General features: G+C 46.2%; 1 protein-coding gene across 8 annotated transcripts in view; it reads right to left on the bottom strand.

Moving 5' to 3' along the window:
• The window catches only part of FAM20B (FAM20B glycosaminoglycan xylosylkinase), a 43,937-nt gene extending 31,093 nt beyond the window's left edge, over window positions 1-12,844 (bottom strand). The window contains exons 1-3 of one of the 8 annotated variants that reach the window (XM_081824688.1): window positions 11,992-12,496; window positions 10,302-10,374; window positions 8,513-8,636 (exon numbers count right to left, since the gene is read on the bottom strand). The gene's annotated coding sequence lies outside the window, so the exon portion shown is untranslated. Of the gene's footprint in view, window positions 1-3,042; window positions 3,129-4,895; window positions 4,937-8,512; window positions 8,637-10,301; window positions 10,375-11,991; window positions 12,497-12,685 lie in introns of those variants that run through there. The other 7 variants (XM_081824690.1, XM_081824689.1, XM_081824693.1 and 4 more) reach the window with 7 other exon arrangements.
• Between the last annotated feature and the right edge of the window lie 10,598 nt (window positions 12,845-23,442).

Below are 23,442 nucleotides of genomic sequence, written 5' to 3'. Positions count from 1 at the left end.
ATCTAAACACTCACCATAAACACTAGGGAGATTGAGGTTTTTTTTGTTTTGTTTTGTTTTTTAAATTACTAATGCAATAGGAAGTTCCAGCAACTCCAAAATTCAGACATAACAAACTGATTCTGTAGTCTTTGTGTGCTTTTAAGTTCCGAAACCTCGCTACCTTTTGAACAGGTCCCTTCCTCAATTCAGGGCTGCAAACAATGCATCCACTCAACTGGGATAGGAGTTTATATGATGTGAACTGAAGAGTTCAGCTGTTAGATTATTTCACTATTTACCTCTGCAGGTTAGGAGTGAGCACAGGTTGCAAGAGGCTAAAGGAGGTTTCATTTGCGATTAGTCACCACATCCTGGTAGAACAAGGAAGACAGCAATTTGGCATGGTTCTCTACAACTGCCCTTCATTCCCACAGCCCCCACCTTAATTTAGTGCTCAGCCCCTTCTACTGAATCACTGAAAGAACTGCCTTCTCGGCCTCCAGGTTCTCCAATGCGGACCAGATGAGGCACCACACTCACTGTTCTGATCATATGGCACTTCTGCTTTCTACAGATTCCTTAGCAAGGCAGGAAAGCCTACCCTAAATGGCTTCAGCCAGTCTGCTTCGCCAGGCATCCCTCTCCTCAGCTTCAACCCAAACGGACCACGACCATGCTCTGCCCTCCCCGCCAGGTGTGGGGCTGACCTCTGCCCTTGTCATTCCTCACCCTGGGACTTCCTCAAAATTCTTGCTCCTACCCTTTTTTCCCATCTTCTCCTGTTTAAAGCCTAATCTATTTTTTGAGGGCCATCTCCAAAGCCATTTCTGGTCCCTCTCCGCACCCTACAGTAACCTTTCTCCTTTAGACCAGCACTTAACTACATTCTGCCTTGTCCAGTATCTTCTTGTACGTACTTCTCAATTGCCCTCTCAGAAACTTGGCTCCTTGGTGATGTCAACTGTCTTCATGATCCCTATAGTACCTAGCATAGTAAGGGGAGATGCTTTATTCACCTGAACTGACAACCACTACAAACATCTTGGGACTCTGGTGTTTACTTCCTTCGATATGCAGGATCACATGAGTGTGTGGCACCTTCAAGCTGGACTCCTTTATCAGCTTTCTTCTTTTGTTTGGCAATCTATTTCTCTACCGATGCTCTAACTACTCGGTTTAGTTCAGAGTATAGTTTCGTTCTTTCTTTTTTTAACATTTTTATTTGATAGAGAGAATGAGAGCCAGAGAGCACAAGTAGGGGGAATGGCAGAGGGAGGAGAAGCAGGCTCCCTGCTGAGCAAGGAGCCTGATGCGGAGCCAATGTGGGGCTCGATCAGAACCCTGAGTTCATGACCTGAGGTGAAAGGCAGATGCTTGGGGCGCCTGGGTAGCTCAGTTGTTAAGCGTCTGCCTTCAGCTCAGGTCATGATCCCAGGGTCCTGGGATCGAGCCCCGTATCAGGCTCCCTGCTCAGCGGGGAGTCTCCTTCTCCCTCTCCTGCTCCCCCTGCTTGTGCTCTCTCTCCCACTGTATCTCGCTCTGTCAAATAAATAAATAAAATTTAAAAAAAAAAAAAGAGAAAGAAAAAGAAAGGCAGACGCTTAACCGACTGAGCCACCCAGGTGCCCTTAGAGTTTATTTTTCTGGAGAAACACTGACAGTTCAGAAAGAGGTTTTCTTTTAGCTGGAAAGCTGCTATTCCTTCAGCCCACAGGGCAAGCACAAAGATATTTAGGAAACCGACAATGTAGTGATTATAGTGTAATTTCTACCGAAGAAAAGTCTCTCCAACTCCAGAAAAATGTGTAAGATGCATGATACGGAATCATACCATCCTCTAGTGATGGTATACTTCTTACTCTTCACAATGATCTCCTTCACTCCTGTTTGCCTGAGAAGGGAGGATACCCAGGATGGGGTTTCCAGGATACCCATGGGGTCATCTTCTTGTCTTGTTGGAAACAACAGCATACGTGCTATGCATTCTGCAAACCGGGTTTCTAAGAAGATACCCCATTACAGATACTGAGGAAATTAAAGCAGGATCCAACTTATTCATGAAAATTTCACTTGTATTCCCAGAGGACTCTGTCTGCTCTATTTCATGCCTTCACCTTCTCCCATAAATGCTTCCAACAGTGTAACACTGTCTGGTTTATATTACTGTCATTTATTTTAATGGTTCTGTTATGTGGAACAGAGCTCACCTCAAAGAACAAATAGACTCAAGGCAATAACATAAGTCAAAAAATCTTAAGCACAAAAAAAGGCAATGCAAATGGTAGTTTTCGCACTAAAAGCTGGCATAAGCTCTCAAATTGGAGTTCTGGAAAGTAGACCTTTATGAGAAATTTTCCTCCTGAACCCTGGTTTCACCCGCAGCTCCATCAACTCAATAAGGCTTGCTATGGAGGCTCATTCTTCACACTCTCTCTCTCACACACACACACACCATCCTACACACTTGACAGTTGTTTTATGAGGACAAACTTACGACTATTAAGTTGCCCGGGGAGAAGAGACACAGATTCCACAGAACAAAAGTGAGGTCTTAGTATGAAGTCCTCCATTCAGTGCTAGTGGAACATTTCCAGAAACACATCAGTGCACAGGTCTAAGTCACTGTGTGACAAGATACAACGTCTGTGGCTGCTGAGGAACATGAGAACACCTGGCGCCTTACTCACTACCTTACTAGAGACTCCCCACAAGCCACCAGTGAGCTGCTGGGTCTCGTTGGCAGCAGTACCCCCTTGAATCTCCCTCTGATCAACTGACATCCTCACACTATTTCTCCTCAGGTCATGGAGAAGAAATCCCAACCTTTGCACAGAGTAACTGAAAGTGAAAGCTTCAGGACTAACCCTTCCTTATGCTTTCAGTTCAATGGTCAAATCAAGTTCTTTCCACATAAATGGATGTAACATGTCTGCGAGTGTAAAGTACCATGAGGAAAATGTTCAGTATGAACATTTCATGCATAAGGCTATTAACAAAGGAGATTTCGGGCCCAGCAGGTGGAATTTATTATATAACTAGTATATAATCATATTTACTCACATAACCTCTCTGCCCTTGATCTTCGGTAGGAGTTACAAGGACCCTTCTTCTTTAGTAACTATTGGTTTCAGCAAAGCTCTGATGGCCTGGTGAGTAAGAAGAGGTAAGGCCTGAATTTACTTAAGAGTTTTTGGTTGATTATCTACAAAGACAGACACCAACAATTCCTCCCATCAAGAAGTAGAATCTAGGGATGCCTGGGTGACTCAGCCGGTTAAGGGTCTGCCTTCGGCTCAGGTCATGATCCTGTGGTCCTGGGGTTGAGTCCCAAATCAGGCTCCCTGCTCAGTGGAGAGTCTGCTTCTCCCTCTCCCTCAGCCCCTCTCCCCGCTCGTGTGCTCTCTCTCTCTCAAATGAATGAATAAATAAATAAAATCTTAAGGAAAAAAGAAAAAAGTAGAATCTATTTTTCCTCCCCCAGAACCTGGGCTGGCTCTGTAACTTGCTTTGGCCAACAGAATGCAGTGGAAGCAACTGCGTGCCAGGTCTGGGCCTAGTCCTTAAAAGACCCGGCAGCTTCCAGCTGGGACCCAGCCACTACGTAAAGCAGCTTGGGCTGGACTACTGAATGATGAGGAACCTATATGGAGAGAGAGGTCTGACCAGCCCCAGCTGAGCTGCCAGACACAGAAGTGAAGCCATCCCAGTTCCACTTGAAGTCCCAGTTGAATGGGGTCATACATGTGATCCCAGTCTATAAACCATGTGGACAGAAGAACCAACAGGCTGAGCCCAGGTGACCTGCATGATCGTAAGAAATAACAAATCACTATTTTAAGCCACCAAATTTTGGGGTAGCTTGTAAAATCCGACATTCTCATGTCTAGTCTGTCCTTATCAACTATTTTGGAGACATTAAAAATATTGAAGGAGAAGACACAGGGAAATAAATCATGTGACTGAAAACAATTCTCTCAGGAAGAAGGAAAGCATTATAGTAACCATTAAATATAAACAAACACTGGATTAATAAATTGTTAGGTCATATTTGTAAATGATTATTAATGCCTTCTACAAAGCAATAAACTCAACATGAAAGTTACACACCATTTCTACTTATTTTGTCTTCATTGTAGATGCTTAAGAAGATACGTAATTAAGGTCTCTTTAAGGTAGCACAAGGGAAAAACATACTCTCACCTGGATCATTTACTAAAAACCACTTACATACTTTAGAATAATCAAGGCTAACCTGGCACCCTCACACAAATACACATGCCCAGTTTATAAAACCTACATTCATACTTCAGCCAAAGCATAAATAATAGCAAAAATCACAACCTTTCAGTAAAAAAAAAAAAAAAAATTAGAAACAGATATACTTTCGCCCTGGGCTGAATCTGATATAATGCCCTTTTGGGGTTTTTTTTTTTGGTTGTTTTTCTTTTTTAAAGATTTTATTTATTTATTTGACAGAGAGAGACACAGCGAGAGAGGGAACACAAGCAGGGGGAGTGGGAGAGGGAGAAGCAGGCTTCCCGCCAAGCAGAGAGCCCCATGCGGGGCTCGATCCCAGGACCCTGGGATGATGACCTGAGCCGAAGGCAGACGCTTATCAACTGAGCCACCCAGGCGCCCCTCCCTTTTGTTTTCTAATTGGTAGTGACATCAGAGCATTGTGCTATGTTATTATTAACTGTCCCCTAGAAATAAATGCAGTTTCTCCTGATGGTTGCTGGCAATTCTAAGCAAAATCAGAGCATCCAGAAATCTTTCCATTTAGCACTGTATGCTTCTTTCTATACAGGAAGTCAAAGCACCAACACCAAAGGGCATCAAGTGTTTAGTACCTGAATAAATCCTGAGTATCCCCAGAAAACCAGCCCATTCCTGCACTGCCACCCACTGCTTACCAGAAGAGCATATTCTTTTTCATCTTCAAATAAGTCTTCAACTAAAAGAAAAATACCAAATAATATTAATCAGTATCTACATATAGTTTTCCTTTCTCTGCTAATTCTCTGCTTAAGAAATACTTCTTAAAGACAAATACCATTATGATTTCACTCATGTGGAATTTAAGAAACAAAACAAATGAACAAAGTGGTGGGGGGAAGAGACAGACCAAAAAAAAACCCCCCAGACTCTTAACTATAGAAAACTGGTGGTTACCAGAGGGGAGAGGGGTGGGTGATGGGTGAAACAGGTAAAGGGGATTAAAAGTACACTTATCAAGATGAGCACTGAGCAATGTATAGAATTGTTGAATCACTACGCTGTACACCCGAAATTAATATAACACTGTACATTAACTACACTGGAATTAAAATTAAAAAAAAAAAGAGGTTCTTAATTCACCTGCTTATTCTAAATATAAACTCTTCTGAGGCAGAAGGGTTAAGAGGGGGTGCTCTGGGTTCAGAACGCCTGCTTTACCACCTACTATGGGACTTGGGAAAGTAATTTAATGCCTAACCTCTGTGGGCCTCAGTTCTTTCATGTGAAAAGTAAAGTAAGAAGACTATTACCACTAACATAGTATAATAAAATTAAATTAAAAAAAAAGAACACTATCAGCTAACTCACAGAGTTGCTAAACATGAATGACATTACCACATACACTGTGCTACAACTTGTGCCTGGACAACCCGCAGTGATCACTTGTTCGTCATTATTACCAGATCAAAAACCCAAAGAGGACGACCTGAAAGGAGAAAGAATGACAAAGAAAATAACCCTCCCTAGTCATGCTGTCTTCTGGGGTGCAGAGTGAGGGGCTGAATTCCCAAGTCACATTACAGAGACTTTCAGTGGTCTTTTTTTCCTGAACCACATCCTTTCCTCAATCGGAAGAGTAGCTAAGACTGCAGGCAAGTAGGTATCTTCAAAATGGGTACCATGTGAAGTAGAACACTGGGAGGCTATGTCACTAATTGGACCAACCTCTTTCTCTTCTCTACAAAGTTCAATTCTACCACAGTCAATGATTAATAAAAGCATTAGGGTTCTTCTATTCCACAAAGAAGGCTGAAATAAAATGGTTTCACAATCTTCTTCAGTTTGGAAAATAAGCTCTCTGTTTTAAAGATGACAGCTTCGCATGTCCTAAAACTCTTTTTTAAAGATTTATTTATTTAGAGAGAGAGCATGTGCATGACAGAGCGGGGGAGGGGCAGAGGGAGAATCTTCAAGCCAACTCCCTGCTGATCATAGAGCCTCCACAGGGCTTGCTCCCAGGACAGTGAAATCATGACCTGAGCAGAAACCAAGAGCCCATGACCCTGAGATCATAACCTGAGCTGAAACCAATTGACTGAGCCCCCCCAGGCGCCCCTGTCCTAAAGTTAAGGTAAGTCTTAAGAATAATTTAAAGCTACAGGTATAGAAAACTGAACTCCCACACAGTCCAAATTACTCTGAGTGTTACATTTTCCTCACTGTTTTCACTTCCACTTAAACATTTATTCATATCTGTAAACTCACAATGCCCTACGTGAAATCCTCTAACAATTTTTCATGAAAGAAGCCAACTAAAATGATCACTAGGCATTAATGAGGCATTAAGGTAGCCTTTCTTCCTGGGTGTAAGAGCAAAAACAAAACATGCAATTAAGAGTGTTTGCTTCCTCTGAAAAAACTCAATTTGTGCAACCTGTCCCATTTAAACCTTGATTTAGGGCAACTCTCTAACCCTATTCTTTGAAAAATGAAAAGAAAAAATCTTTAGCTCATACTGCTAGTGAGGTTTGTTCTAAAAAACCAACATAGGCCGTGTTCACTGATCTAGAAACTCTGTGGAAATGCCCAAGAATTTGCATTTTGTTTCAAATGGGCCAGGTACAATGAACCTTCCCATGTTCTAGGTATTTCACTGCTCAGTTGTCACTATATAACCACCATTGAAGACTATAGCATAGAACGTAATTCCCGTATAGTGCAGAAATATGGAATTTCAAAGAATATAACATTTTCCTCCAGATTTTCCTGTTTTCTATCTTTACTTTTCAGTTCCCCACAGTCTATGGAAAGGTGTATTAGCTTTATGCAACAATAACACCTCACATTATTAACGTTACATTCCAGGTGTGTCAAGCTGACGGGCCACAGATCACTCTAGAAACAGCAACAGCAGAACCCCTATGCAGGTCTGGGCTGAATTGAGGCTGAGTGGCTCCAGGCATGATCCCTTTGTTAAAATATGAATATAAACACACACACACACACACACACACATTTTTGGGCATGCCTGTCTCCTCTACTATTCTGTGAGTTCCTTGGGGACAGGGGATATATTTTACTCTCTTTGTGCCTCCACAGAAGCTGGCAGAGTGCGGGGTGCAGGAGAGGTACTCGATAAATGCCTACCGAATAAAAGGAGTGAAGCGCAAGGGAGAGAAAGCTTTAAGGGTAGAAAAATTTCTTCAGCTCCTCGGTCTAAAGATGGCCTCTTTTACAGACAAAGAGAAACTAAGTCCTATAATGAATTCAGATATACAGTACAGTATAAAAATGCAGAAATATCAGACATATACACCAACTTTAAATCGCCACCTCTGTATAGCCTGCTTCCACCCTTCAAGGCAACGACTACTGCCAACCTTGTTCCTGCCGTTGGTTGGGACCGGGAGTAAAGACGATCTGCAAATGCTAAGAAGAAGACTGGAGATGGTCCAAGACATTGCCCAAGAATGACACGAGACAGGGCTGGAACCAGATCTTCAAGTGTTCCTGGCCACGCTTTCTGAAATGAGAACTGACAGTACTTCCGTATCGTTTTCTCTTTTCTACAAGAGACCCACAGGAACATCAATGTACCCAGACAGAGTGCAAGGTCGCTACCTGAACCAAGAATAAGAAACGAGGAATCAAGGAGAAAAAGGTCTTGGGCTAGCCAAAGCCATGGTCACAAAGCTCATCCCCTGCCGGGGAAGAGCAGCAGACCCTCGCGAAGCCCGCTTATTTGTCTCACAGGCAAGCAGGAAGCACAGTTAGCTGGGCGGCTACTCCACCGAAGATCAGAAGCTGCCCATTTAAAAGAGGGCAGCGGGGACACTAACAACAGCAAAAGCCCAGCTTTCCCACCTCTGAAAGCAGAGACTATTAAAAGCGGATTCAAGAATTCAAAATGCAGAGGGGGCACACAACCTGCATATCTTGGGGGCTTCAAAGCCTTGCTCGATTATGGTCAGTAATGGATACTAGCAGCACCACCTCAAGTCACTAAAAGAAAGGTGAAACCATACTGTTTAAAAAGCAAACAAAGTACGTAATATATTGTGAATTTTTTTTCCACAATAAGTCTAGCCAAAACAAGAATTTGCACACCCAACACCTTATTCCCTAAAAACAGAAAACGAAGCGGTGCCATATACGTAGGGCGGGAAGCATTGGAGAGCACGGTATGATGGGCTGGCTCTGTACGAGGTCTGTTACACACGCAAAATTCCATATTCCTTGCCCTCCTTTTATCATGTGCCCAAAGTAACACCCTCCCCTCCATAAGGCTGTTACCGTGTCAGAAAGTACAAACCTCCAAACACACACCAAAGCTCTCTCTTTTCTGCATCAGGCTCCATTTCTTATCTCCTCCTGGGATGACAGATGCACCCCCACAACTCATCAAGCCTGGAGCTAGGCCTTTCTTTCCTCTTTTGCTTTTGAATAGGCAAGACAAAATCACAAGTGAGATCTCTGCACTATATTCTCTCTGGGATGGCTCTAGCAGTCATGGTGACATTTTAAGTTGGTCAGAAGCTGGTTTCAGTTGCAAAGTAAGGTCTCCTGGACCCTAGATCTGTGTTAGTGAATTCATTAGTCCTTGGGGGTCACAAAGGCAGCTCAAGTACGGAAAAGAGGGAGAGATATACAGGTTTGGAATAAGGAGCTGCTGGAGAAGCACTTCGGGGAGGGACAGCTCTCCTTTCCCATCCCACCATGTAAGGGATGAGAAGACAGACAATCAGGGTCAATGATAATGGCATGGCCATTACCAAGAGCTCCAGTTCTTTTCTTAAGGCAAAAATATTGATTCCCAATCCAACTGCTCAATTAGTCTAGCCGGAAAGGCTCCAGGAGCCAAGTCTGTGAAGCTGAGCCTGACCAGGGCACCATGGGCTGCCCCCAGACTGCTAGAATACCATATGGTCACAGAATCAAATCGCAAGGCTGGTCCAGTATGGTATACCCTTTACAGGTACCCATCTTTTTTTTTTTTTTTAAGGAATATTTAGCTATTTTATTCTATTATATAATACATTTTATTAAATGTTTCTATTTTTTTTTTTTAAAGATTTTATTTATTTATTTGAGAGAGAATGAGAGAGAGCACATGAGAGGGGGGAGGGTCAGAGGGAGAAGCAGACTCCCTGCCGAGCAGGGAGCCCGATGCGGGACTCGATCCAGGGACTCCAGGATCATGACCTGAGCCGAAGGCAGTCGCTTAACCAACTGAGCCACCCAGGCGCCCAAAATGTTTCTATTTTCAAGATTGTTCTCAGTCCGGGGCGCCTGGGTGGCTCAGTTGTTAAGCGTCTGCCTTCGGCTCAGGTCATGATCCCAGGGTCCTGGGATCGAGCCCCACATTGGGCTCCCTGCTCAGTGGGAGGCCTGCTTCTCCCTCTCCCACTTCCCCTGCTTGTGTTCCTGCTCCCGCTGTCTCTGTCAATTAAATAAATAAAATCTTAAGAAAAAAAAAAAAAGACTGTTTTCAGTTCAAAGAGGCTCAGTTACAACAGCACATAGTTTTAACTCTTAAAAATGTTATAGTAAATGGAAAGCTCTGGATCATATCTGCCTTTGTATGAAATTTAATCGGATTGTTAATATTGGTAAGCCTTCAACTCTACCATTTAAGCAATATACAGATACCCAGCTCACCAGCAACTTTCAACAGTAATCTGCAACACGTTTTCTTGTCCTTTTTTTCCTTAACGAAAAGAGGAACGAACCAATTTATGTACTAGAGTATTTCCCCTTCCTTCATACTGTATTCCATTCACTCGTTCAACCACCAAACACTTCCTGCACACCTACTATGCACTCTGCACTTTAGGTGCAGAGAAAAAAGTATGCCAGTTATCATCACTGTTACAATATACTGTAGTGCCTCGTTGTTAAGGCCACTTCCTACCTCAATCTATAAAACCACATGGCACTTAGTCCCAGGGTGACCTGACATTGGCTTCAGAAGACTGTCTCCTTTTTATTGTTTGCAACTGTGGCCACAGGATAGAGGGAGCAGCCTCTGCCTCTATGATGAGACCGCACCAATTGAAACAACCACTGTGGATGCTATTTTAAAAAAGTTATCAATTCAAGACCTGAAGTATCCGGCTTCAGGGCTCACACCACGGAAATGATGGTCACACAAAGTGTAGGAAGCTGAAGTCTGCCCTGCAAGTAAACAAACAAATTTCATTTAGAAATTCACAATTCAAAGACAGAAAGCAGAGGCTTTCAGGCTACATGAGAGAGCTGGAGTCTACAAATGGAAATGAAGAGAACAGACTGAAAGTCAAAGAGTTATCAACTCAACATAAAATAATTCTAGGACGTAAAGGATTAGACGGTACAAACAGTGATTTGTTCATTTGTTCCCTGATTCAAAGTACCCGGAAAGGGGCGCCTGGGTGGCTCAGCTGGTTAAGCTACTGCCTTCGGCTCAGGTCATGATCCTGGAGTCACAGGATCGAGTCCCGCATCCGGCTCCCTGCTTGGCAGGGAGTCTGCTTCTCCCTCTGACCCTCCCCCCTCTCATGCTCTCTCTCTCTCAAATAAATAAATAAAATCTTTAAAAAGAAAACAAAAAGGGGCGCCTGGGTGGCTCAGTTGGTTAAGCGACTGCCTTCGGCTCAGGTCATGATCCTGGAGTCCCTGGATCGAGTCCCGCATCGGGCTCCCTGCTCGGCAGGGAGTCTGCTTCTCCCTCTGACCCTCCCCCCTCTCATGTGCTCTCTCTCATTCTCAAATAAATAAATAAATAAAATCTTTAAAAAAAGAAAACAAAAAAAAAACCCAAAAAAGCCCAAAGTATCCAGAAAGAAGAGCAGGGCATGTGTTTTCAAGTTTTCACTCTTTAACTAAATCGTAGCTAGTTGCCTACTGGCTTCAGAGAAACAGCAGAACAAATCAATGCCACATTTTCACCAGCCACACTGAAGAGAAGCTGTGAGCTCCAAGATTTGCTCATCTTTGCCACATCCATTCTATCGCGCATTTTCTTGTGAGGGAGGCTGAGAATCCCAATTACTTGCTTGTGCCTTTTTATTCACCTTTGGTAAGCACTTTCAAATGGGGAAGCCCTTCCTATTGACTGATTCCACTGCAAAGTCCAATGACTTCATAAACTTCAGGAAAGTTATTAACTTCACACAGAACGTTAATTTTCAATCTACCTGAGGTTGGCTCTGAGTCCAGAGGAATGATTTAGCATCTTTAACACCTGTACCTCAGTTTCCCAAAGCCATGTCTTGATGATCAATAATGTATGTGGAAGTGCTCTAAGGCTTTACTCAAAGGTCCTGGATAAACTCAAGGAATAGGCACACTGAGGTCTCTACCTCAATTTTTAAAATCAACCCCAATGAAATTTATGTATTAATTTATAACACCAGGAGGACAGGAATAGTTAGCAAACATCAATCATGTATAAACTCCTACAATTTAAAAGCTAGAAGATCCCACATTCCTATTCCTTCTTTTCAAGGTGAGATGGGAAACTGGCTGGGTGGGGAAGACACTGATACCTGGCTCTAGCTAACCACAAGTCACAGTATCAAGCATCTCTAATTTTCCCAAATTATAAACTCCTCACCCATCCAAGCGATGATATAGCCATTTAAAGGACTAAAATTCCGTAACGACCAATCATGCCCTGTCCTCTCCACTTTCCCTCCAACATCCTTCCACCCCTTGTCTTCCTACCAGAAGACTTGCGGACAACAGAAGCCTGATGAGAAGGAAACTCTAATCAGATCCCACAATCAAGGGCGCAGCTTGACAACTACTCACATTCATCATTAATGCAACGTTTCGGCTCGCTTTTAATCGCGGGGCCATCACACCCGGAAATGAAATCTCAAGCGCAACCCACTTCGGACTACCGTATCATTTCCTTAAGTTGTGCCCGACTGCGAGTGCCGGGTGCACGACCCCGAGAGACCGCGGACCTCGGGCACAGTTACTCCGCCTCCCGCCTCGGGCCTGGTGGTCATTTGCGCTTCTCAGCCACGAGGTGGGCCCGCCGGCGCGCGATCCTCCTCGGGCCGCCACAACCGGCGCTCGGCGGGACGCGAGGGCGGCACTGGGGCCGGTCGCCTCCGGGGACGGCGCCTGGGCGCGAGGGGCGCTCACTAGAAGGACCCCGAGCGGCCCCAGGTAAGGCCGCGCCTCAGGCGGGCCGAGGAGGCGCCCAGCCGCGCCCGCCCGCAAGAGCCCGCCTGGGGGCCAGCGAGACGGGGCGCGCGGCCCGGGCCGGTCTCCGAGGCAACAGCCGGGCCCGATCCGGGACCCGCCAGCGGCCGCTCGGGGACCGCTTGGGGCACCGGCGCGCCCGGCCCCTCGGGAGGCGCCCCGCCCCCAAGCGGCCCCCGCCCGGCGCGCGCCACGCACCGCGCCCCGCCCGCGGGCCGGCCCGCACTTTCCCGCCCGCCGCGCCTCGCCGGGGGCGGGGGTCGCGCGCCCTCCCCGCCCCCACGCCGCTCACCTGCCGGGCCCTAGGCTCGCTCCATGGCCTCCCGCGCGGTGCGGTGCGGTGCGGCCCGGCCGGCCCCGCCGCCTCCGGGGAGGGGCAGCCCCACGCCGCGCTCACCGCCCCCAGCCGCCGCCGCCACTGCGGCTCCCGCCCACCCCCGGCCCGGCCATTCCCTGGCCACTCTCCCCGCGCAGAGCCGGCGGTCCCACACCCACCCCCCCCCCGCCTCCGCGGCGCCCGGCTGTTGGTACCGTCCTAGCGTAACGCCTTCCCTGCGACCAATCCCAGGGCTCACTCTGCGAGGCCCCGCCCCCGCCCTCCGGTGGGCGGGCCTACCAGGCTCGCTCCGGACGGCCCTGCTTAACCCTTCCCGTCCTGGGCCAGCCGCGTTTAACTCCCTCGGCGCCGCCTCCCGTCTCTTCCTCCTCCTCCCTGCCGCCCGCCCCGCTTGCAGAAACTGACCTCGAACTTCTCTCTTGCTTTCGCTTTTCCTTTCCTAATTTTCGGAAGCAGGTAGGAGACCAGGCAGCGGGACTGGAGAGTTGGGGTCCTGTAGGTCCAATTCTACTTGTGAGAAGCGATTTCCCTACTCCTTCTGCCCATTTAATTTGCCTCGACTGATGCTTCTGCCTATCAAAGTGTATCCTTCTTGCCCAAAAGAGGCCAGCCTTCCTACAGCGCGCACAAGTCGCTCTTCCTTGGGACCAGAGCAAACTCCCTGCTACAGTTAGTAGCATTTCGCAAAACTGTACTTAGTTTACTGTACTCTTAGTTGTTTAATGTCTGTCTCTTGCAGTGGACGGACTGTAAGCCCCACGAGGGCAGGGCAGCGTGTCCCTGTCTCCAATGCCCGACACCAAGCAGACTCCCTGTAAATGGTTTGCATGAAAATTCTCCTTCCCTTTAAGTTGCTTCCTTTCCACTGACTGCATACAGATCATCTGCTGTATCATTATTCCTTTATTCACCATATGCTAAGCTTGGACTTAGTGTATGTCTGAAATATAATGCACGTTGCTTTGTGGGATAAGATGTGTGAGAGGGGGAAGGACCGAGCTAACACTTTGTTCAGGCTACGTAATTCATTTAAGCAGTAGGGTGTAGTGGGTAGAACGCCTCCTCGTGGGTAGTGTGATATTGGGTGTGCCACCGAATTGCTCAGAGTATCGGTTTCCTTATCTGCAAAATGGGAGTTAATCATAGTCCCTATTTCAACAAGGTTGTTGTGAGGTCCAAATTAGGAAATGTGTGGGGAAAGTACTTTTGCCTTATTGTATAATATATGAGTTATTGTGCATGTGTGTATTTACTGAGCACTTACCATCAGAAGAGCCTAGAGAAATAACTGGGCTTGACACCAGTCCCAGACAGTCTAGTTAGGGAGGCTGCCCCTCTGCAGAAAACAGTCCCTGCAAGGAGTCCACTGTCAAATACGGGAGGAGTTGTATCAGCTTTTCACTGGATGTAGTGGAAAGGGCTTGGGGGTCATTTTCTGACCATGGCATACATAATTCTTAAGGAAATGAGCTGGATAGTTGAGAGTCTGCCTAATTTCTCTGCATAGGAACACTGGTCTGACTGCCATCAGATAATCTCCCTGAAGCTTGTTCACGACATCAGAAGATCATAAACCAACAGCGCAAAGCCACAGTTCCTCTAAGATCCTTTACTTGAAGGAGGACTCTCCTCCTTTCTTGCCTGGAACTCTATCAAGGGTAGTGAGGGTTGACTGTCAAACTGTCACTGCTCAGGGGAAGGCCAGCACAGCCTACAGCTTCAGCTTCCTGGAGATCCCTTCTGGCACTAAGGACATTGAGAGAGGTGGGTTCATGGTTTCTCTGGGCAAGCCATTCCAGGGCTTAATTTCACATCCGTCAGATCCTTCCATCCACCCCATAGGCCGCAGGAGAGACACACTCTCTCCTCTTCTGTCTTTATAAATGGCGAGCCCAGGATTCAGGACCTTCCTGCTTTCAGACAGCAAAATTTCAGCCCCCCACTTTTCTTTTCACTGGGCCACATGATCCAGGCTCTCTGCCAATGTGTACGCAGCACCAACACAGTCCTGACCCTCCACCATGTTCTTTTCTGCCCTCTCTTCCTCGAATGCGCCTTGTTTCCCAACCAATTGACCGTCAGTATATTCTAGGTACTGTGGGGGATGCAGTCCTTTAAGAAGGGGATGCTGCCCTCAAAGAGTTCATATGACTGGAGCACAGGAAGCAGCTACAAGGGATACGGGGGACTTAACTTATGCAGCACAGACGCTGTGATCGCTGAAAGAAGCAGGGTTCAGGAAGATAGTGTGGGCTGGTAGTGCCAGTGAGCGAGGATTAAGGTGAGCAAAATATGGGTGGGAGAAGAGAGGGACAATATGAACTGAAGTTAGGTCATGCTATGTGAACTTAAAGGCAGACATCCTCAGCCGATGATAGAGAATGGGAGAATTTTCTTCCTTCCTTCCATCCTTCAATGAATGTCTACCAAGTGCCAGACACTGAGCTGGACCCAGCCCATGGAAAGGCCAAAGAAAGCCTGGTTCTCATCTTTGAGAAGCTGACAGCCTAGTCTTGGGAAATTGAACAGAAGGTCAGGCAGAACCCCCATTAGGAAGGTCTGAGACTTTGCTGAAGCTTCTGGGATGCTTCTTTCAGAACTTGTGATGTAGTTCTAGCTCTGTCCTCAGTAGAGGAATCTTGGTTTGTAGCCCAGTGCAGAATCCTCCAGTGGCTTGTCCGCGGCCTACAGAATTCAATAGCAAGTTCTCTGCTTGGCATTTCCAGGCCCAGTGCACCTTTCCAGGCCCACGTTCTGCTAATCTCTTACCTTCCACCCTAAAGGACTCACTTGCTCTGAAAACATCCCCTTTTCTGCACCCATGGTTGTAATCATCCAGATTCTTCCTCTGGGGCTCCCACCTCACCCCAACCCCATCTCCTCCTGTGAAAATGTTATATATCTTTCAAATACCATTTGTTCATGAAGCCTTTCCTGGCCTTTGCAACAGTCCGTGTACTCCTGGGCTTCTAAGACTCAGTCCTTTGTGCCTCTTTTGCAGTATGGTTTGTATTGATATCTTTGGGGATATCTCTGATCCCTTCCCCTGGATTGTAAACCCTTCAGGGCCAAGGAGAGTGTTTTATTCACATCTGTATCTTCCTTAGCACTAACACTGTCCATGGCCCATGGTGAACACTCAACACTTGAAAAATAAGTTTTAGAACAGGTCCTGTAGACATGGGGAATCAGAAGCACCAGAGGTTTCTTTCTTGGCCTCTTCATCATTGCGTTTTCCTTAACCTGTTTCAGAATTTCCAGGTCCCTGCCGATTTGTCAAGCCCCAGGACTCAAATAGCAGTCCAGCAATCCCAAGGTATAAGGGGAGTAGTGTCTGAAGGTGCCCGTATACACCAGCACCAATAGAACACACACACACACACACACTCCTTTAAAGAAAATACACCCACAATGATGGATCCTACTAAAACTAATTAAGTTAATACTACATCAAGAAAGTTGAAGGGAAGAGACTCTTTTTTTTTTTTTATTTGAGACAGAGAGAAAGAGAGAGAGAGCACATGAGAGGGGGGAGGGTCAGAGGGAGAAGCAGGTTCCTTGCTGAGCAGGGAGCCCGATGCGGTACTCGATCCAGGGACTCCAGGATCATGACCTGAGCCGAAGGCAGTCGCTTAACCAACTGAGCCACCCAGGCGCCCCAGGGAAGAGACTCTTAATCTCAGGAAACAAACTGAGGGTTGCTGGAGTGAGGGGGTGGGAGGGATGGGGTGGCTGGGTGATGGACATTGGGGAGGGTATGTGCTATGGTGAGCGCTGTGAATTGTGCAAGACCGATGAATCACAGACCTGTACCCCTGACACAAACATTATATGTAAATAAAAATAAAGAAATTAAGAGAAAAAGAAAGCAAGCTGGAAGGGAGCTGGAGGCGAGCTCTCCCGGTGCGCGGTGCTAGGAGCCAGGGAGAGGGAAACAGGATTACTGAGTGAAGGAGCACAGGTGTCCCTCCCAGGAATGGGAGCTGGAGTCCTGGCCCGCTGCCTCGGGGCAGGATTGTTCTCTGCATGGCGCTCTCTGTGGACTGCTGCCTCTGCATTTCTTTCCCAGCTGGGCAAACTCCTTTCCCTCCCTTTGCCACCGGCTCTACAGAGCCACTCCTAGTCCACCCCTTGCTTACAGAACTGGGACTGTCCACTTAACCCTTCATGGGGCGTGTCTGTCATCTGAGTGAGCCTCTCAAGCCCCAGGGACCCCCCCACCCAACCCATGTCCCGGCCTCTCTGCCAAGGAATTGTTCAGGATGTCTATATCTAAAAGTGGTGCAAATCCTTCAGTTGTTTATTTCCATCCTAGTATTTTTTTTTTTAAAGATTTTATTTTATTTATTTATTTATTTTAAAGATTTTTATTTATTTATTTGAGAGAGAGAGAATGAGAGAGAGCACATGAGAGGGGTTAGGGTCAGAGGGAGAAGCAGGCTCCCTGCCGAGCAGGGAGCCCGATGCGGGACTCGATCCAGGGACTCCAGGATCATGACCCGAGCCGAAGGCAGTCGCTTAACCAACTGAGCCATCCAGGCGCCCCCTAGTATTTTTTTTTAAAGCAGCTTTATTGAAATATAATTTACATACCATAAAACTCACCTGTTTAAATTGGACAATCCAATGGTTTTTAGTATATGTATGGAGTTGAGCAATTATCACCATAGTCTAGAACATGTTCATCTCCCCAAAAATAATTTGGGCTATTTTCTTTTCCTCTGAAAATATATTTGTTCATTTAGCGTTTTTTGTTTTTGTTTTTGTTTTTTTTTAATTTGCTTATTAAAGCCAAGAAGAAAAATACCTCAAGGGGACAGTGAAACTCCTAGAATGACGAAGAACGCAAAGGAATCCTAGCTCGAAGCTGTTTCACTTCACTGCCGTTGTCTGGCTGTAGTCATTTAATTAACCACTCCAAGATGTACACTTTGTTGTGGTCAATGCTCCTGAGTAAACATCCGGGGGCCACGTCTTGGAACATTTTCCAGGCTGTTGTGCCTTCCTCTAATGCCAATGGGCTCTTCAGTGGGTTTGACAGAGAGAATATTGCCAACTCCAGATTGCTAATTCCCACAAGGCAATCATTTTGTAATGTGCTTAGGATGGTACCTCATGCACATGGGTATTTAATACGCATCTTTTTTCTTTTTGCTGTGATGGAAGCTCTTTAATTTTTATTAGCCCAATTTAATACATGAAGTAATTGCATTAATGACTGCATGAGGAGATTACAGCCACCTGTAAGTTCTGGGTTCCTCAAATTCAGCTCCCCTCACCCACAAGTGATGTGCAAAGAGTTAGCTGAGGGCTCTTTGAGCCTCTCTTATGACTGAGCTGGGGATAGGCTAAAGCTGCAGTCTTCAGTCTGGATCCCTATGCCCGTACCCCGCCCCCCCAGATTTGAGTTTAACTGTCTTAGGGGGAGGGCCTGGCAAGGGGATTTTTTTTACAAAGCTCCCAGCTTATTCTCATTTGCAACCCAGGCTGAGGACCACTGTCCTACCTGAGACTAAGCCAAGATCATGTTGAACCCTGTGAAATTGCCATCTTTGTAGGGCGAAACTGGTTGAATATTGGCAGTTTCATGTGATTCAATCTACTATTCAGGCAATTGGTTTTTATTTTTGAATGGGAGGAAAGATTGGTCTTTCGGAAGGTATTCCGTAGGAAACCAGTCGTTTCTCTCCAAAACCCTGCTCTGCAGCCCGTAAGGGTGAGAAAGATGGGACTGGGAAGCCAATGACCTGGGTGGTCAAGATGCTTCACCTCGGGCGCCTGGGTGGCTCAGTTGGTTAAGCGACTGCCTTCGGCTCAGGTCATGATCCTGGAGTCCCAGGATCGAGTCCCGCGTTGGGCTCCCTGCTCGGCAGGGAGTCTGCCTCTCTCTCTGACCCTCCCCCCTCTCATGCTCTCTATCTCATTCTCTCTCTCAAATAAATAAATAAAATCTTTAAAAAAAAAAAAAAAAGATGCTTCACCTCAATGGACCAGACCCCCCGCATCTCTCCTTGCAGTGGAGCTTAAACATTCAGAAGCCCGTGGCTGCCATGCAGGGAGGGAAATGGGAGGAGTAGGCCAAGGGTGAGACAACCAGAGGTGTTGAGGGAACATGACAAAGAGAATCTGGTCCCTTCTTCATAGGCATTCACATTTAAGAATATATAAATCTAAAATATAGGGCAGGCCAAATGAATCACATGGATGAAGGAAGTCTGGTGCTCAGGCCTGCAGCTTGTGACCCTGTCCTAGAAGATGGCTGTTCATGGCACAGAGAGGTGGCTCAGAACAGGGGAGGACAAGGTATCTGACACAGTAGGACTTTGAGCCCAGGGAGAAAGAAGTCAACACCTCACTGCCATCCATATCGTAAAGTTATAGATCATTCATTTTTTTTTTTTTTAAGATTTTATTTATTTATTTATTTGAGAGAGAAAGAGAAACAGCATGAGAGGGGATAGGGTCAGAGAGAGAAGCAGGCTCCCCACCAAGCCTGGAGCCCGATGCGGGACTCAATCCTAGGACTCCGGGATCATGACCTGAGCCGAAGGCAGTCGCTTAACCAACTGAGCCACCCAGGCGCCCTTTGCTGAAGAAAGTTCCATTGGGAGACTATGTTACAATTTATTTATCCATTTTTACTCTCGATGGAGATGTGGGTAGTTTCCAGATTTTGGCTGTTACAAATAGTGTTGCCCTGAGCATTCTTTCTGCCATGAAGAATGTTTGGGTTTAATTAGGAGCGGAGGGGCTAGGTCACTGAGTAAGCTTATGTTCAGCATTAGTAGAAAGTGCCAGTTTTCCAAAAAGTGGAACCAATTTATATCCACATAAGCAGCGTACGAGTGGCAGTAGCCCCACACTCTTGCCACTTGTATGCTTTCTGAGCCACGGAAGTAACCGAACCTGGAACGGTCTACTTCCAACATGAGTGTTTAAGCAATGGCTAGTCAGAGTTTCTGTTACATGCAGCCCGGAGCTTGCTGGCTAAGGCACTCAACAAGGGCAAGTCAAGGACCTTACCCTGAAAGGCATCTTCCCTTTATTTATTTTTTTTTAATATTTTATTTATTTATTTAATTGACAGAGAGAGAGACTGTAAGGGAGGGAACACAAGCAGGGGTGAGTGGGAGAGGGAGAAGCAGGCTCCCCGCCAAGCCTGGAGCCCGATGCGGGACTCAATCCTAGGACTCCGGGATCATGACCTGAGCCGAAGGCAGACGCTTAACCGACTGAGCCACTCAGGCGCCCCAAGGCATCTTCCCTTTAAAGACCAACCATTTTCTGACATGTGGGTCACCCATCGCCACCGGGGCAGAGCATTAGTGTGTCTCTCTCTCTCTCTTTTTTAAGATTTTATTTATTTGAGAGAGAGAGCATGAAAGGGGGGAGGGTCAGAGGGAGAAGCAGACTCCCCGCTGAGCAGGGAGCCGGATGTGGGACTCGATCCTGGGACTCCAGGATCATGACCTGAGCCAAAGGCAGGTGCTCAACCAACTGAGCCACCCAGGCACCCGCATTTGTGTCTCCTTAGGGAGTGGTACGTAGGTTCCCTTCTTGTCATTACCCCTGCCACCCCTTGTCCAGGCCTTCCTCATTTCTTTCCTAGACGACTGCTTACTTTGCTCGTGGGTGTTCCCCTTTGGGGCTCTCCCACTCCAGTCTATCCCTCATACACTCGCAGTATTAACTGCCATCGATACCTCTCAGTTGAACTTCTGAAGTCTTCTGGATAATCCCAAAACAACTGAAATTATTTCTTTGACAATCCATTTGGCTGCCCAAGAGTATACTGAATGGCTTCTTTGTCAACAGCCAACGAATCACCCAGTATAGTAACTATCATTAACTGAGAACTCATTTTGTTTGCCAAGCCCAGTGCTAAGAGCAGCACTTAAGTTATCTCATTTTGTCCCCACAACAATCTCGAGAAGATCTTTGCGCCAGTTATCAATGTATGGCCTCAGAGCTCCAAGCCACACCCTTCATTGCCTGCTCCGGGAAGAGCCGATCGGACCTTGTAAACACTTTTCTTTTGCTGATGGCACCGTGTTGAGCTTTGTCAGTAGAGGGCGCTGGTGAGGCACGTCAAGCGGGGAGGGCTCCTCCGTGGTTCTGGTGTGACCCGCTCAGGTGGCCAGACGCCTGAAGAGCTCTTTCACCCAGTACCTGGTGCCTGCAGGTGCCTGCATAAGTGACTTTCGTTAGCATCCTAGAGGGTGGGTTTTGAGCAAGTTTAGAGATTTCTAGCCAGTCCTGTATTGCAGCACCACCATGATCTGTCTGCCGCTACTCAGTGAGCCCCCGCTACGCCCTCTGCCGCAGAGTCTGGATCTCAGCCTCGGGAGGGGAGGGGCTGTCCTGGCCCTCTGGCTCAGCCGGACAGGGCAGGGTGGTGACTGCTTCTTGTAGCTGCTTCTTTTGGATTCTGTAGAGTTCCGTTCACTTTTTACAAGCCAGTCCCTCCTTACTCCAACCCACGGTTACAGTGAATAATTCTTCGTCTTCAACTTTCTTTGTTCAAATTACTAAGTTTCTACTCCGTGGTCGGACCCTGATGGATATAGCCCTCCTCTGATTGTGCTTCTGGGTTTGTTTTTTGTTTTTTGTTTTTTGTTTTTTGTTTTTTGGGTTTTGTGGTTTTGTTTTGTTTTTGTTTTGTTTTTTTGAGTAATGATATTCGTCTGTTTCTTCCTCCCTGTCTTTGCAGGTGTATGTCTTTCAAAATACCTTTTGGGGCTTTCCTTACAGGCCCATGTTTATGCTTCTTTGGCCTTGCTTTAAAGCAAATTTTCATTTACTTGTTATCCTTTGTACAGGATCTATGTTTATTAATCTCACTGCTAAGATTCTAATAAAGAGCTTATTATATCTAGGGGAAAAATCCTTTTATTGTTGTTTTAGTAGGGTTTGGGGAAGAACCAAAAAAGCCGTCCTTACCCAGAATTCCTTGTATATATTTTTTTGAAGTCTATTTTTTTAATTTTTAACTTAACCGTGTATCATGAACTGCTTCCCACATTATTACATATTCTTTTACTACAACATTTCCTTAAATTATTAAAATATTTTAAAAGATCTTTGGTATTTCCTGCTGAGGATAGTAGCAGATTTCCATTTGTTGGATATTTAGGCTGTTTCCATTTGCTACCTAGACATTTTTATGAGGGTCGTGGAGCATAACAGAGATGGAGGTGCTCACCCAGGACCCTGACACACAACACAGAGCAGCTTGGCACATACACAGCACAGTTACACTCCCCAGGGCTCTAGAGAATCCATAAACAACTAGAATTTTCTTTGATGGCCCATCCAGCTACCAAGGGCAGAACATCCAGAATGCCTACTTAGTCAGCTGCCTGTACCTGAGAAAAGGCAAAGTTCCTTATTTTCAACTTGTTTTCAGGTTTTCCTTCTTTTCTTTCTCCTCTATTTCTCATTTAACTCCTAATTTTGCCTTCAATATATGAAATAAATCTATTACTGGCTTCCACTGCACACAAGTAAACAGTGTGCTAATAATTAATTTAATGTCTTTGAATTAGTCTTTGACACCATAACGTGCAATGTTTCTGTGCTCATTCTCCTAGCTAAATCAGTGTGCTTATCCAGGATGGTCTTCCACGGAGAAATCGGGCCCTTCTAACTTCTGGTGGGCTCTGTGCCACCATCTTGGCCCATCGGACTTGAGCACATCATGTTGGGGAGAGCCCCTCTCAGCACCTCCAGTTATAAAATGCACCAAATAATGACACAATTACACAGAAATATAGAATGCTCAGTGAAAAGCTAAGTTATGGAGAAACTTACAAGGAAAATGAAACTAAGTTTGTCCCTTCCAGTCTTTACCCTCCTCCATACACAAACACAGACCAGCGATTCACAAGTAAATGCACGGTTTTCAATGTCCAACAGTTTGGAGTAGTGAAGAAAAAAGTCAGAAGTAAAACATTTTATACAGTGCCTCTCCTTGTCCTTTTTAAAACCCAAGAGAGGCTCAAGCAACAACATTCTCCTTCTGAGTTGAAACCAACAGGGGCTGAGGCTGCTCTGGGACAGTGCTCCTTTCATGAAGTGTGAGTGAAGACTGGGCTTATTCATAGAACTTGCTGGGAACTTAGACCACACCCTTGTGGGCCGCTGCTTGCCCCGGGGCTTAGGCGGGGCCTTGATGGGATTGCTGACCTCCAGAGGGCAATATGGGGTTTGCTTGTGAAGTAACCTTCCTCTGGACAAGCACACCGAGGTGGGAGCTTTAATGTCATCTCTCGTCGGTTGCTCTTGAGAGTCAGCCTTTCAACCCACATTTCCTGACCTGCTGCCACATGCTGGGTCCAGGAATGACAGAGGGCACCAGGTTGGTGGGGAGACAGACCTTGACACCCAGAATCACAAGACGTTCATGCTGTTCATGCTGCCCGCTCATTTAACAAACACCTCCCCGCAAGCTATTTGTGCGAGTGGCCTACTCTACACAGCTGAGGCACTCAGGGGAGCCCCTGGGGTTGGAAGCAGGTAGCCAGGGAACTGGATGGAACAGTGTCTTCTTAGATCATACGCTAATAAATATAGCAAAGATTTCCAAAGGTGCTTTCATGTGCCTAAGATTGAAAAAAATGTTGGTTTTCCATATTACATAGTTCACCACATTTAAAAATGTTTTCCTTATTATTATGTGGGGAAGTAGAGGAGGCAGTTACAGCCCCCCCCCC

This window comes from Leptonychotes weddellii, chromosome 6, assembly GCF_054177405.1.
Source record: "Leptonychotes weddellii isolate Sample4059 chromosome 6, ASM5417740v2, whole genome shotgun sequence".
In the NCBI taxonomy this organism is placed as follows: domain Eukaryota; kingdom Metazoa; phylum Chordata; class Mammalia; order Carnivora; family Phocidae; genus Leptonychotes; species Leptonychotes weddellii.
This window is presented reverse-complemented; position numbering and strand designations above follow the sequence as displayed.